At 43.1% G+C, this 16,098-nt stretch overlaps 1 protein-coding gene across 1 annotated transcript in view; it reads left to right on the top strand.

Moving 5' to 3' along the window:
• ADAMTS12 (ADAM metallopeptidase with thrombospondin type 1 motif 12) overlaps window positions 1-16,098 on the top strand; it is a 165,076-nt gene that overhangs the window by 39,006 nt on the left and 109,972 nt on the right. The gene's annotated exons all lie outside the window — the stretch shown is intronic.

Below are 16,098 nucleotides of genomic sequence, written 5' to 3' on the forward strand. Positions count from 1 at the left end.
ACTAGAGGGTCGGCAATTCTTGACTTGTTATTGACCAATAGGGATGACTTAGTGGATAAAGTGGCAGTTACAGGAACTCTGGGGGAAAGTGACCACGTCATACTTGAATTCTTGATTATCAAGGAGACAAAAGTCGAGCGTAGCCATACACGTACTCTGGATTTTAGGAAAGCTGATTTTAATAAACTCAGAACTATAATAAGTAAGGTCCCGTGGCAAGGGAGCCTAAAAAGAAAAGGAGTGCAGGATGGGTGGGAGTATCTAAAAAATGAAATTTTAAAGGCACAGTTACAAACAATTCCAACAAGGAGAAAAGATAGAAGACAACAGAGGAAACCAATGTGGCTCCACAAAAAGCTTATTGATGAACTGAAAACAAAAAGGGATACATATAGGAAGTGGAAGGAAGGCCAGGCTACAAAAGAAGAGTACAGACAAGTGGCGCAGAAGTGCCGAAATGGCGTCAGGAAGGCTAAAGCTGTGAATGAGCTGAGATTAGCGAGGGATGCTAAAAGCAATAAAAAGGCTTTCTTCAGATACGTGAGTAGTAAAAGACAGAGGAAAGAAATGGTGGTTCAACTGCTTAATGAGGATGGCAAATTGATAACAGACGACAAACAAAAGGCTGAAGTGCTCAATTCCTACTTTGCCTCGGTCTTCTCCCAAAAGCGGATCTATGACCCCCCTGGAAAAAGTGAAGCAGAAGTTGAGGGGGCAGGATTGCAGTTTGAGATTGATAAACAAATGGTCAAAGAACACCTAATTTCCTTGAATGAGTTCAAATCCCCAGGGCCCGATGAACTGCATCCAAGAGTAATGAAGGAGCTAGCGGAAGAACTCTCAGAACCTTTGTCTATTATCTTTGCAAAATCATGGAAGACGGGTGAGGTGCCGGACGACTGGAGGAGGGCTAACGTTGTCCCTATCTTCAAAAAGGGCAAAAAGGAGGAACCTGGGAACTACAGACCAGTCAGCCTGACATCCATCCCTGGGAAAATTCTGGAGCAGATTATAAAGAAGTCAATCTGTAAACACCTTGAAATCAATGCAGTGATTACTAGAAGCCAACATGGATTTGTCAGGAACAAATCCTGTCAGACTAATTTGATCTCATTTTTTGATAGGATAACCTCCCTTGTGGACTGTGGGAATGCTGTGGATGTCATATATCTTGACTTCAGCAAAGCTTTTGACAAAGTACCACATGACATTCTGATTAACAAACTAGCTAAAAGTGGGCTAGATGGAACAACTATTAGGTGGATCCACAGTTGGCTACAGAATCGGACTCAAAGAGTACTTATCAATGGAACCTTCTCAAACTGGGGAGAGGCAACGAGTGGGGTGCCGCAGGGCTCAGTCCTGGGCCCAGTGCTCTTCAACATTTTTATGAATGATTTGGACGAGGAGGTGCAGGGAACGCTGATCAAATTTGCAGATGACACCAAATTGGGTGGGATAGCTAATACCCTGGAAGACAGAAACAAACTTCAAAGTGATCTTGATAGGCTGGAGTGCTGGGCTGAAAACAACAGAATGAAATTTAATAGGGATAAATGCCAAGTTCTACATTTAGGGAATAGAAACCAAATGCACAGTTACAAGATGGGGGACACTTGGCTCAGCAATACTACAAATGAGAAAGATCTTGGAATTGTTGTAGATCACAAGCTGAATATGAGCCAACAGTGCGATATGGCTGCAAGAAAGGCAAATGCTATTTTGGGCTGCATTAATAGAAGTATAGCTTCCAAATCACGTGAGGTACTGGTTCCTCTCTATTCGGCCCTGGTTAGGCCTCATCTAGAGTATTGCGTCCAGTTCTGGGCTCCACAATTCAAGAAGGACGCAGACAAGCTGGAGCGTGTTCAGAAGAGGGCAACGAGGATGATCAGAGGTCTAGAAAAGCCCTATGAAGAGAGACTGAAAGAACTGGGCATGTTTAGCCTGGAGAAGAGAAGATTGAGGGGAGACATGATAGCACTCTTCAAATACTTAAAAGGTTGTCACACAGAAGAGGGCCAGGATCTCTTCTCGATCCTCCCAGAGTGCAGGACACGGAATAACGGGCTCAAGTTAAAGGAAGCCAGATTCCGGCTGGACATCAGGAAAAACTTCTTGACTGTTAGAGCAGTGCGACGGTGGAATCAGCTACCTAGGGAGGTTGTGGGCTCTCCCACACTAGAGGCATTCAAGAGGCAGCTGGACAACCATCTGTCAGGGATGCTTTAGGGTGGATTCCTGCATTGAGCAGGGGGTTGGACTCGATGGCCTTGTAGGCCCCTTCCAACTCTGCTATTCTATGATTCTATGATTCTATGAGCTAGTGGAACAAACTATTGCATTGATGTTATTCAAGCTCACACAATAAAGCTTGTAAAGCACTTGGCAAATTAGAACTGAGATCATCATGTTTATATAGTCACATAATTTTCCTTAAGCGTTAAATATAGAACAGGCAAATGGGTAACTGTGGCACTATTAGTAGCAAGATTTGAACTATTAGCAATAGAGGGCATGTTGCTTCACACAGTTTTGTTGATATGACATAGGCATCATCTGTGATTCATTACTTATGCAACCTGTACTATGTTACCTCAGGATTTAATTTCTTAGGAGAAGTAAGTCAGGACAATTTAAAAAAGAAATTCTATTAACAGATTTTCTACTTATTATGGAGAGAGACCCTGAAATAGGAACAATCCATTCAAATTATGAAAATAAAGATTTCCTACTGTGTTTTGAAATGTCACATGGCACTGATGAAGTACATGGCGAATCACACACACACACACACACACACACACACACACACACACACACACACCTTTTTTTCTGGACTGGATTTTTATCCTTTTGTATCCTTTCATACTAGCTGGATAAATGTTGTCCCTCAAAGTTGTATTTTCATAAAAGGAAAAAGTCATTGATTTTTCTACAAAGCCAAAGACGATTTCAAATGCATATCAAATTCTTCTTGAAACTCCACAAGGACGTACGCAGAGTGTATTGTGATGGTTCTCACTTACCCCACCCACTGCTTCAGCACCCCACATTTAGAATATGATTAGGAAAAACTAGAAAGCAAATTTCCTCATCAAGAGCCTTTCAGAGATAGACAAAGGAACTATTTATCTTACCGCATGCAACGTATCTAAATCTTTTTACATGAGATGCCACCTTGCAAGAATTGAAATGGATAAAGTAAGGCTGTTTCTAAATGCAGCTTTTTTGTGCAAATGTGCTTTATAATATAATCCTCTGTTAGAATTCAAGCCCTCATGAGAAGCTGGAAACTTAAGTGAATAAGAATTCGATGTAATCAGATTCGCTGTGTAATTTGAGGCAGGATGGAGTTAAGCTAAATTATTATATGTTGTGTCTGCACCAGCTGTTTTTCCTGGGATATGGCCCAGAATATATTGTCTGACTTTATATATCATCCCTGATAGTGCCTCTAACTAGGGTCCAGGGTTTTGTTCCAGTAAGTGTCCTGAGACCTGTAGAACTCCCGTCCAATCCAGAACTTTTATGTTCTGTAGATCTCAGTGGAAGAGGTTTAAGCAAATGCTTAATTCCCTTTTAAAATTAGGGCTTGGCAGCACTTAAAGTTGGCTCGTTGCTGTCAATTATTGTTATTCACTTATAAAAACATTTTAAATGTTCTGAGCTCTGTATAGAGAGATTAAAAGATTAAGAAGGCCCTGCCCTCAGGCTCACAACCAACAGACATGACCAAGGGAAGGAGTGCTCACTTACTGAAGAGGGCTCCTCATGAGAAAACCAACCTACCCGGAAGAGTGCGTTTTCTGCTGTGGCACCCCGGCTGTGGAATGAGATCCCTAAAAAGTTTCACTTGGCATCTATGTTGTACTCCTTTCAGCACAAGCTGAAGACCTTTTCCCCTCCCAGTATTTTCACATTTTAGCAACCTAGTCTTTTAGCTCTGATGTTTTAAGTCTGTATTTTAAATCTCTCCATTGCTGCTGGGTTTTGTTCTGGTTGTACTTTTATGTTGTGGTTATAGCTTCCATGTTTTATATTTTATGTTGTATCTTATGGTTCAGCTATTGTAGGGTGACCATATGAAAAGGAGGACAGGGCTCCTGTATCTTTAACGGTTGTATTGAAAAGGGAATTTCAGCAGGTGTCATTTATATATATGGGGAACCTGGTGAAATTTCCTCTTCATCATGGCAGTTAAAGCTGCAGGTGCCCTGCCCTCTTTTAAATCTAGCCATTCTAGTATAGCTCCTGCAGCTTTAATTGTTGTGATGAAGAGGGAATTTCACCAGGTTCTCCAATGACACCTGCTGAAATTCCCTTTCTATGCAACTGTTAAAGATACAGGAGCCCTGTCTTCCTTTTCATATGGTCACCCTATAGGCTATTGGGTGTTATAGAAATGAAATAAATAAAAGGACTGCTCATGTTTAAGGCTCTCCTCATGAGGAGGACATCTTACACAAGCCTCTAATGTAAGTCAGCTGGGCCTTGGACGTGGTTCTGGTTATATCAGCTCTGGAAATAATGTCTTTTCTTCAGTGTCTGGTATTTCTTACAGTGCCTTTTATTTGAACCTCCGTGCTATTGATCTCTGGACTCTTGCCCAACTCTGCTTTTATATTTCTGCTTGATTACTCTCCTGTGTTTTAACCTTGGGCCTCTCTATTGGAAGCCTCCTCCTGGCCTGGTAATATTGTGCCTTGACCGTTGCTTGTATCTTGACCATTCTTGCCTTAGCCTGAAACTTTGTGTTTGGCCTTTCCCTGCTAAATGAACTTGCCTTTTGGATTTGTCCCTGTATTTACCAAGCATAAAGCCTGATGCGGATGCCTTACCTCACTGGCCCTACCCATCGCTTTAGCAACAGGGGCCATAGCTCAGTATGATAGAACACATGCTTTGTATGCAGAAGGTCCCAGATTTGGTCCCTGTCTTCTCCAGGTAAGGCAAAGAAAGAATCCTGCCTGAAACCCTCAAGAACTGCTGCCGGTCAGTGTCAACAATACTGGGCTAGATGGACCAATGGTCTCACTCAGTATAAGGGAGCTTTCTATGTTCCTATGACAGAGGTACCAGTGACCAGCCCAAGATAAACAAATGATCCTAGACTGCCTGCCCCAACCTGGTGCCCACCATATGTCTTGGATAATAACTTCTATCATTTATTTATTTATTTATTTATTACATTTCTATACCGCCCAATAGCCGGAGCTCTCTGGGCGGTTCACAACTCTCTGGGCGGTTCACAATTGCTGGGGATGATGGGAGTAGTACAACACATCTGAGGGCTCCAGGTTGTGGAAGGCTACCTGAGACCATAAACCCATTGGATTTCCTTGAAATGGCTCAGAAACAGAATAAGCGGATCTATTTCCTTAGACTAGCTCAATCCAGTGGGGAGCCATGCCGTAAATCGCATGTGCCTTTTGATTCTTCTGCTGCTTCCGGAAAGCCAACATTTTACAGGAGCTGAAGACAAAACCAGAAAGCCACCAAAACTAAGTGGATGACAGAAAGACTTATCCAGATCAGCTGACATGATCACAACACCTATAAACATTTTTCTATAACCCTCTAAATACTGTATACAAAATTAGTTCAGATGGAATCCCTTGTCATAGTGTTTGAATTTGAAATGGGTTTGTTGTTTATTCTATGAAATACTATTTATTTATTTGATTTAAAAAAATGTCCCCAAATACTCTGACGTAAAGATGATCTACCTTGCCTAGGGAAGCAAAGAAAAACAATCAAACCTTGAGATGGGGAAGGAGAAGCAGAATTCTTTTCCAAATAGCAGAAAAAACTGGATTCTAACATACTGTGGTTGACAATACTTTTGCCAAATTTGTCGCTGACTGGGTAGAGTGCGGTTTTTAATAAAATCTGAACAAAGAGCAAGAAGAAAGCTTTTTGTTAAAAATGATGGGCAATTTTAAATGCCTTGATGTAGAGCTATATCTCTTGTAGAAATAACTTAACACCGTTTTATAGCATGACATTTATCAGCAGCAACTGGTATGCTTTGGAACCGATTAGAAAACCTTTTGGTTATCATACTGACCCACTTGTATAAACGTTCAACAAGTCAGGCAGATTTTTCAAACCTTTCATAACCATGTACCCTGCCAAAATTGTTCTTTCTCTTTGTCTTGGACAGTTTTATTGGACTTGTCAGCTACTACGTTTTTTTAAAGCATTAATAGATAGAAGTGTGGTTTGTCTGCATTCAATTCTAAGTGTCATGTTTGATTTCTGCACATTATTTTTCTTCTTGGAATTGCCTGGGTCTTTGGAAACAGCTGTTAACAGAGTTGGAATTAGCGGTCTTGTTGTTGGGCACATCACAGTGCCCAACTCTAGTTGCAAGGAAGAAGCAATGATTGCTGATCTGGGTGAGCCACTGCCTGTGTAAAAGCACAGCTCACCCAACATACAAGGGAACACAGTATATGTCCATAATAATTACATCCCATGATGTCTTCATTTCTAGTGGTCTTTTGGGTCCACTTAAGATGCATACATAGTTACACAGTTTGAGTGGCGAGCCACCTGTGTTCACTACATACCAAAGTCAGGGCTCCACAGCTTGGTTGTGGGGGTGGCAAATGATGACACAGAGCCTCCCTTCATAAGGGTTTTTATCCTGCAATCGAGATTCGTTACTCATGGAAGTTGGTGGGTCCTTTACATGACTTCCTGAAGCTCCAGTGCCTCTCCCATGCTTGCTAACATTTATCTTGTTTTTTTTTTTTTTTTTTAAGATCGGGGATAATGAGCTATTTAAATATTGAATCTCTCCATGTAAACAGGAAGTTGCACTATGAAGGCAGCTATACAAAAGTGGCATCTAGTGGTTGTATAATAAAATACATAGAACTTGCAGATAAAGGAACTCCCTCGGGGGCGGGGGGTAGCAAAAGTGCATGTAAAGGGCTGATCTTAATCCCACAAAGAATCCAGAAGCAGAAGCCATGGTAAAGCTGCAGGATAAAAAGCTTCATAAGAGAATAAGAACATAAGAGCCATGCTGAATCAAACCAAGGGTCCAACTAGTCCAGCGCTCTGTTCACACAGTGGCCAACCAGCTGTTGACCATGGAACCACAAGCAGGACATGGTGCAACAGCATCCTCCTGTTAGCATAGGTGCCTCCATTTTCTAAAGGAAGCTATGAAGTAGCCATTATACAGCAGGCGAAATGTCACGTATGCGAGAATGTCTCCTTGGATGTCTCCTTGTGTCTGTCTTATCTAATGAAAACAGAGAGCCTCGGCTCCAGTGCAAAAGTTAGCTTACTGTAACTTACTGTAGAGCAAAGGGGATTGTTTAGCAAAAATTAGTTATGCTCCAGTGTTATGTTCTGATTGGCTCATGCTGTTACTGGGAACTGCCCCTTGCAAGCTTCAAATTCTGTGCTGAATTCCCAATTTGTCTGTCTGACTGCTCGCCTTTGAAGAGACTCAGATCTTGATTACTAATCAATAAAGCGCTTTTGAACCCTCTGTCGCTGGAACTGTGGAGTTGTGCTTAGGGGCAGATTGGATCTCGTCCCTGGGTGAAGAACATTGATCTAACACTCCCACCCATGTTCCCCAGCAACTGGTGCACACAGGCTTACTGCCTCGAATACTCTGTTCACACATTGGCCAACCAGCTGTCGACCAGGAAACCCACAAGAAAGACACTGTTGCTTTATCTGCAACAGTGCCCTGCCACCCATGTTCACCAGCCACTGGTGTATACAGGCTTACAGCCTCTGATACTGGAGGTTGCACACAACCATCAGGGCTAGTAGCCACTGTTGTTCTATCATATCAGGACTGTAGAAGCAGTAATGGAATGGTGGAGATGTTGGGAGAAAGCAAATGTTAGCTGTTTAATACACATGTCTGTCTGAATAAGATAAGAAAGAGCCAGTGTGGTGTAGTGGTTAGAGTGTTGGACTGGGAGTTGGAAGATCTGGGTTCTAGTCTCCACTCAGCCATGGAAACCCACTGGGTGACTTTGGGCCAGTCACAGACTCTCAGCACAACCTACCTCACAGGGTTGTTGTTGTGGGGATAAAATGGTGAGGAGGAGGAGGATTATGTATGCCCCCTTGGGTTCCTTGGAGGAAAAAAGGTGGGATATAAATGTAATAAATAAATAAAGTCCAGCATCTAAAATTATCTAGCTGCACCATTGCATTGTGGTAAGCACACTGAGCCACGCACATGTGACATTGGAGGTGTGGCGAAGTGATCCTACAGCAGAAAAAAAAGTTCTTCTGGGGAAGCAGGTTATGTCAGCTTTCCCCAACCTGGCACCCTCCAGATGTGCTGGACCACAACCCCATCATTCCCAGCTAGAAATGGCCATCCTGGCTGGGAATGATGGGGGTTGTAGTTCAACACATCTGGAGGGCACCAATTGGGGAAGGCTATTTAATGTATTCTTAAGAAGCTTCTCTGTGTATAAAACAGTTTAAGCCAGCGGAACGAGGCTCTTCTCCCTTCCATGCCTGTCTCAATTTTCTTTGATCTGCAGCGGTAGGGCCTCACCTTTGGGTTCAGGCTTTGCCTGATGGAGAACTTTGAGAATCAGCCTATCCTCAAAATTTTCTTTTGTCTGCCTTGTCTACCAAAAAAACCCCTTACATTGTGCCTGAGCATTTGCTGATCAATGAGACAGGAGAAAGGACATTCTTTGTTTCTTAGTAATATAGCATCTCTTTTACTTAGAGAAGTGTGTTTCTTCAGTAAATTACTTTCAGAACAGGCCATTTGGGGCCACTTGAATTCAGTTCAATGCCGTGTTCTCTTCTGTGTACACTCCATTTTTATGTGTTGTATTGTCTCAGCCAGGCTTCTCAGAAATATCAGATCTTTGGGATCCTTCAATGACAATTACACTTCCCTGTGCTTCAGGCTTTTGTGTGCTTAGAATATTGTTCTTGCTTTCAGTTCTGTCAAGACATGTCTTTTCTATAGAATGTTCTCATCTCATGCTTTCTCTCTCTTCCAGTGCAGTTAATAATGACTATTTCTTCTGTTCCATTTGATAGAGCTTCTCCTCTCATATTCTGGGGCATCAAGCAACAACAGGGTTTTATGGGACTGATACGAAACTTGCATTCTGCCTTCCCACCCACCCTTGCCTATTTTCCAGAGAGGCTCTGGGTCCTCAGCTCTTCCTGTGGCCCCTCAACCACTAGCTGGAATTTCTAGACATTCATCAAGGACAGCTCCATGCACAACATTATTATTATTATTATTATTATTATTATTATTATTATTATTATTAATTCTATACCACCCAAAAGCCGATGCTCCCTGAGTCATTTATAAAAATTCATAAGACAATAAAATACAGCATAAAAATTTAAATATCCAAAATTTAAAACAATTTTAACAGCTAAAAACAGTTTCAGTAAAATACTAGACCTGTTTAGATGACTGGCATAAATGCCCCAACATATACCCTTAAATACCTGGGAGTAGAGGGCAGTCTTAACCAAGGGTGACCATATTTTGGAAACCAAAAAGGAGGACAACATGGCTGCCCCCAAGGGGGCGTGTCCACCAACAAGTCCAGCCCCCAAGGGGGCGTTCCCACCCAAACATAGCCTTGGTCACATGTCTGATTTCACAGCACACAATTAAGACAAACCTGTTCTACATAGCATCTTAATGTTAAAATCACTGGAAGAAAGAACAAGTTAAATATTTAGTGTATCTGAAATTAACTTCACTCACGCCTACTTTTGTAGCTTCTGCTGTACTTTGAAGCTTTTGCTATATTCTGTGTGATACAGTCTCCCCTTCCCTCAAATATCTTTTTTGACATATTATCCTTCACTGGATGTCCATAGTCTCACCTTTCTAACATTTAACACTCTACCCCCTTCACTCATATCCATACTCACCGATTCAGCATACTGCTACCACTGAACAAATGAAGCAATTGACAGGTATAGAAAAATCTAGTACAACAAAAAGAAAGCCACACTGTAAAATAACCATAATCTCAAAGACTAAGGCAAAAATAAAAAATCATTCGTGCACACACACATACACACTCAAGGTAAAATAACAATACACACGTCACATATGCTCATCAAAGGCAATAAAAATTAAAATCCACACACCCCTGCACACTCACCCAGCATGGAAAAAACTCCAAACCCTCCCCAAGACAATCTACAGAAAAAAACCTCTCCACACACACTTAACCGGGGGTGGGAGCAGAATATAAATCAATCCCACAATCACCAAAGGCAAAATAATAATAATCTACAGCAACACACCCACCCAAAGCAAATAATAAAATAACATTACAAATACAATACCTACTCACCCAAGGAATAATAATAATAATAATAATAATAATAATAATAATAATAATAATAATACACAGAGGCATCAGCTGTAGACCTGGCCAGGAGGGAGGAAGCAAGCCTACCATGGCCACGTACCTTATTCCCTGATGATCTGAACCAGGCTGCTGTTTTGTCCGCCTGGGCCACCAGGCTCAGGCTGCCACTGCCTGAGCCGCCAGGCTCTGGCTACCACCTGGGCTCCAATCGAGGCAGGGAGGGGCGGGGATGCATTCCCGGAAGTCCCAGCTGCCTCCCCCCACACCGATGGGTCCTTCTACTTCGCCTGCGCGATTGCGCAGGCCAAGTGGAAGGCTCCACCAAGGCAGGGAGGGTCGGGGACGCATTCCCAGAAGTCTGAGAACGCATCCTCCCAGCCGCCTCCCCCTGCGCCTATGGGTCCTTCTACTTGGCCTGCGTGATTGCGCAGGCCAAATAGAAGGCCCCACTTGTAATGATTGTGTGCTGATAGGGTTAATTGACTTGAGTGAGTGTTCTGGTGATTTGTATAAATTAGGGATGTGCTCCGCTTCTCTTCGGTTCAGAGAAGCAGGAGCGAGGCGGCCTAATTCGCTTCCGGAAAAGGCAGAGGCGAAGAGAGTCAGGGGATCGCCTCAATCCGGAGCTTCGCCTGCAGGTAAGTGGGGGGGAGGGGGACTAATCTGGCACTGCCGGCACCGCCATCCATGCAGCGGCGGTGGCGGCAACGCCAGGTAAGGGAGCAGGGAGGAGGGACGCTTACCTTCCTCTGTTGCGGGCTTCAATTGAGGCCCCGGTTGAAGCCGGAAGTGAAGGCCAAGGCCTCTTCCGGTTTCAACCAGGGCCTCAATTGAAGCCTGCGATGGAGGAAGGTAAGGGGGCGGGGGCAGGGGCAGGGGACTGGCCTACCTGGTGTCGCCATCCATGCGGCGGCGGGGCCAGGTAAGGGAGCAGGGAGGAGGGACGCTTACCTTCCTCCGTCGCGGGCTTCAATTGAGGCCCCGGTTGAAGCCGGAAGTGAAGGCCGAGGCCTCTTCTGGCTTCAACCGGGGCCTCAATTGAAACACGCGATGGAGGAAGGTAAGGGGGCAGGGTGGGTGGGTGGTTATCTTGCGCCGCCGCCGCTGTCCATATAGTGACAGCGGTGAAGCCGGATCTCGCTCTGCGGAGCGGAGCGGGAGACAGGCGGAGCGGCGCGAAGAGGATAAGGCGGATTGGGGGGTCCGTGCACACCCCTAGTATAAATGCATTCACCTGACATGGGAGAGGCAGTTTTTGTATGTATCGTGACTCACTTGAAATAAAGGTTATTCTTCGTATGCTGGCTGTAGGAAGTTCTTCAGATATATGAAACCATAAATACTACACCACTGAGGCAGGGAGGGGGTTAGGGAAATGCCGGGCGCCTGTTTCCCCAGAATTTGGGGCCAGGCCCGGTTGCCCCGGAGACCCTTTGTCTTACTGGAGGTCTCCAGGGTTTTCCAGGTCATCTGGTCACCCTACTTAACCTGGTGCCAAAAAGATGACAGTGCTGGCACCAGGCAGGACTCAGTGGAGAGCTGATTACATACTGCGGGGGACACCACTGAGAAGGCCCTCTCCCTTGTTGCCACCTTCTGAACCTCTCTGGGAGGTGGCACTCAGAGGGGCCCCCCAAGTGTTGATCGTAGTGCCCAGCCTTCCCCAAGCCACTGGCACGGTGGTTGTGAATGACAGGATGTAGTCCAACATATTTGGAGGCAGGGCCGGATTTGTATACAAGCTAAACAAGCTACAGCTTAGGGGCTTACATTACTTAGGGATGTTGAAAGAAAGAAAGAAAGAAAGAAAGAAAGAAAGAAAGAACTGTTTACAACATTGCCACCGGGTAACCATAAACATCATACAAAACATCATAATAATTTATTTCTCACCCACTTCTCCAATTGGATCGAGGCAGGGAACAACAGCAATCATAAAATACTGTTTAAAAACATAGCATTTGTTGTTGTTTATTCGTTCAGTCGCTTCCGACTCTTCGTGACTTCATGGACCAGCCCATGCCAGAGCTTTCTGTTGGCTGTCGCCACCCCCAGCTCCCCCAAGGTCAAGTCTGCCACCTACAGAATATCCTCCATCCATCTTGCCCTTGGTCAGCCCCTCTTCCTTTTGCCTTCCACTTTCCCTAGCATCAGCCTCTTCTCCAGGGTATCCTGTCTTCTCATTATGTGGCCAAAGTACTTCAGTTTTGCCTTTAATACCATTCCCTCAAGTGAGCAGTCTGGCTTTATTTCCTGGAGTATGGACTGGTTTGATCTTCTTGCAGTCCAAGGCACTCTCAGAATTTTCCTCCAACACCACAGTTCAAAAGCATCTATCTTCCTTCGCTCAGCTTTCCTTATGGTCCAGCTCTCGCAGCCATAGGTTACTACGGGGAATACCATTGCTTTAACTATGCGGACCTTTGTTGTCAGTGTGGTGTCTCTGCTCTTAACTATTTTATCAAGATTTGTCATTGCTCTCCTCCCAAGAAGTAAACGTCTTCTGATTTCCTGGCTGCAGTCAGTGTCTGCAGTAATCTTTGCACCCAGAAATACGAAGTCTGTCACTGCCTCCACGTTTTCTCCCTCTATTTGCCAGTTATCAATCAAGCTGGTTGGCATAATCTTGGTTTTTTTGAGGTTTAACTGCAACCCAGCTTTTGCACTTTCTTCTTTCACCTTTGTCATAAGGCTCCTCAGCTCCTCCTCGCTTTCAGCCATCAAAGTGGTGCCATCTGCATATCTGAGATTGTTAATGTTTCTTCCTGCGATTTTAACTCCAGCCTTAGATTCGTCAAGCCCAGCACGTCGCATGATGTGTTCTGCATACAAGTTGAATAGGTAAGGTGAGAGTATACAACCCTGCCGTACTCCTTTCCCAATCTTAAACCAGTCCGTTGTTCCGTGGTCTGTTCTTACTGTTGCTACTTGTTCGTTATACAGATTCCTCAGGAGGCAGACAAGATGACTTGGTATCCCCATACCACCAAGAACTTGCCACAGTTTGTTATGATCCACACAGTCAAAGGCTTTAGAATAGTCAATAAAACAGAAATAGATGTTTTTCTGGAACTCCCTGGCTTTCTCCATTATCCAGCGGATATTGGCAATTTGGTCTCTAGTTCCTCTGCCTTTTCTAAACCCAGCTTGTACATCTGGCAATTCTCGCTCCATGAATTGCTGGAGTCTACCTTGCAGGATCTTGAGCATTACCTTGCTGGCATGTGAAATAAGTGCCACTGTCTGATAGTTTGAACATTCTTTAGTGTTTCCCTTTTTTGGTATGGGGATATAAGTTGATTTTTTCCAGTCTGATGGTCATTCTTGTGTTTTCCAAATTTGCTGGCATATGGCATGCATCACCTTGCAATATTTTAAACAGTTCAGCTGGGATACCGTCGTCTCCTGCTGCCTTGTTATTAGCAATGCTTCTTAAGGCCCATTCAACCTCACTCTTCAGGATGTCTGGCTGTTAAAAACATTCTAAAAGCATCCTAAAAGTATCCTAAAATTCTACTGGATAGGTCTGCCGGAAGAGATCTGTCTTGATAGCTTTCTTGAGTGCTAAAATGAATGAAGACCTCTTCAGAAGGGGGAATAGTGTTATGTGGTTGGGGTCAGTCTAAATTATCTCCAGGGATATCTTACTCAGTGCCTCTGATCACAAAGAGATTGAAGATCTCCCCCAACTCAGTTACTCTTGAAGTTACATGACTATCAAATTCCATTTAATTGTACAGCCCATCTTTTGCATTTAAATTTATTATTATTTGTTGAAGAAGGAAGGGCCTCAGTCATGTTATAGCTTAGGGCCACAACAAGTTTAAATCCTACAGTGGGACTGCAATCTCATCCAGAATATGCTGTATGCCTGTGGCACTGAGATTAAGGGATCTAACTCCATGTTGGATGATATAACTACCAAGCACTCCTCCTTTTAAAAATTAAGCAGAGGTGGGGGGGGTTCCCTTCCCTGTTGGGTAGTTTGGATTCTGCCAGGTTGTCACATTAATAAAATATGTAAAGTCTTCTTTGTTTAAGTTTATGATGTTCTCAGGTTCCTCGTTTTTTTTTAATACGAGGGCAGTGTGTGAATAATAATAAATACAGTGTGAAGATTATTACATAGAAACGGGAATGCTCACAATACAGTCTGTCTGGAAGTAGCAAGGTAATGCTTGAGTAGGTAGATAATTAAAGTTTGCATCTGCTCAGTGCAAACGATCACATTTCAGGCTATGCCAGGGGATAGTACAGTAGCTAATGAATACATTATGAGAATTGCATGCAGCATCAACAACCAACTCAATGCATTGGAAACATGTCTGCACAAATTGTACGAACAACCTTGGTGAGTCCAGGAGGAGGGAGGAAAGGCATATGAAAAGGAAATTAATAAATAGCTGCTAACACTGAGCCCATGTTTTTTTTCCTTGCTTACCTTCAGTCTGAGCTACCTTGTTAACCTGCTTGAATTTGTAACAAGGGAGAGGGCCTTTTCGGTGATGGCCCTCCGACTATGGAATGATCTCCCTGATGAGGTTCGCCTGGCACCAACACTGTTATCTTTCATGCGGCAGGTCAAGACTTTTCTCTTCTCCCAGGCATTTAACAGCATTTAACAATGCTAAGTTTGTTTTCTAACGGACCCCAGAACAGTTGTTTTTAAATGGATACTGTTGTTTTTATACTGTTGTTTTTATGTTTCTGATGGTTTTAAAATTTTGTATACTTTTTTTTAATGTATACTGTTATTAACTTTTGTGAACCGCCCAGAGAGCTTCGGCTGTGGGGCGGTATATAAATGTAATAAATAAATAAATAAAACTTGTAATGGCATTAAACTAGCCAGAAAAAGGAATGGGTTCTCTCACTTGAAGTCTTCCAAACAATGGGTAGCTGTTTTATTATTATTATGACATGATGTCATCAATGCGCACAGAAGCGTACGGAGAAGCGTCAGGGGGAAATGATAGCTTTTTACCCTAAAGAGCTTGCAATTTGGATTTCCACAGCAGGGAAATTAAGCAGGGGAAATGAGTGTTGGCAGAAAAAGAGAGGCTATTTCAGAGCTGGTAACTTCAGTGGAACTCTTTCTTCTGGTGGTAGCTACACAATTTTCACACTGTTTTAATGGATCATAAAGAGGTGTGATTTGCTAAATACCTGCTTTATTTGGCAGCTTTTGCCATTATGAAAATGTGTGCATGCTGTGAGAATGAAGCTCTTTTACTTCAGGTTCCCCCCTTCCCTTCTGAACAGAAACTTCAGCCGTACGCCAGACAATTGGTGCAAGAATACCAGCTGGCATTTTCAAAGCAGTGTCATTTTTTAATATATTTTTTTCATTATATGTTTTAACAAAATAAAACAATTGAAAAAACAGTTTAAAAAGTGCAACTACATACTTCAAAAGCCTCAGTTCCAAATATCACAACATTCTAAATGAAAAAAAAGAAGAAAAGGAAAGAAAAGTAAATTACACAAACTTCCGTGAAGGCAGACCAAATATCCAAGTCAATTCGTAAATGGCGCCTGTACCACTCTTTCAAATGTTGCTGGTGTTGTTAGTTCTTCCATCTATTATAGGCAGTGAGCTTTTATCTTTCCAGTGTTGTAGTATCAGACTTTTAGCAGTCAAGAGGGCACAAAAAATCCATTTACATTGACCATGTGTTACTTTCCAAAAAGCAGGTACATGATTTAAGATGATGTGTACATCAGAAAATACTAAAGA

The sequence above is a fragment of the Elgaria multicarinata genome, chromosome 6 (assembly GCF_023053635.1).
Source record: "Elgaria multicarinata webbii isolate HBS135686 ecotype San Diego chromosome 6, rElgMul1.1.pri, whole genome shotgun sequence".
NCBI lineage: Eukaryota > Metazoa > Chordata > Lepidosauria > Squamata > Anguidae > Elgaria > Elgaria multicarinata.